This window comes from Camelina sativa, chromosome 9 (assembly GCF_000633955.1).
Source record: "Camelina sativa cultivar DH55 chromosome 9, Cs, whole genome shotgun sequence".
Taxonomy (NCBI): Eukaryota; Viridiplantae; Streptophyta; class Magnoliopsida; order Brassicales; family Brassicaceae; genus Camelina; species Camelina sativa.
The window spans coordinates 27,201,358-27,201,930 of NC_025693.1; the positions used below are offsets into that span (position 1 = coordinate 27,201,358).

Sequence of the window (573 nt, forward strand, 5' to 3'; positions counted from 1 at the left end):
ACAATAAATACGAACCATTTATTCTAGGTAAGTATATATATATATATGTGTATTTATTTATCTATAAATAAAACATTATGTTGATATGCTAATGTAACTTTCATAATTTGCAAATGCAGCCTCTCAAGCAGAACAAGTGTGTTATATTCCGTATCCATACGTTAAAAAACCGAAGCAAATATGGTTCAATGTTCTAAAGGTGAATCCGAGGGGAAACATTTCTGGAGAATATGTCAACAGTTCAGAGACAACTCTTTTGCAAACCGAAAATGATGATGCTGTATTGATGACTACAATTGAAGATATTGTACTTGACAATTTGGAAGAGGAAGTTAACCCAATAAATCTAGATTACGGCGTTGAGGATGTGGAACCTGAAGATGAATTCTTGTGTAATTTATCATCTTCGGATGATGAAGAACCAGATGATGAAGAATCCTCCTAATTATGTCTATGTCAAATTTGTGGAATAAATAATATGTAATATATCTTGAATTGTGTTCTAAATAATACGTAATATATATTAAATGTTATGTTTAAAAATATATAAACTAAGCCAAATATATAAATTAA

The 573-nt window shown here is 29.1% G+C and overlaps 1 protein-coding gene across 1 annotated transcript in view; it reads right to left on the bottom strand.

The window, feature by feature from the left end:
* The window catches only part of LOC104715768 (MATH domain and coiled-coil domain-containing protein At3g58260-like), a 6,094-nt gene that overhangs the window by 864 nt on the left and 4,657 nt on the right, over positions 1-573 (bottom strand). The window lies entirely within an intron of this gene.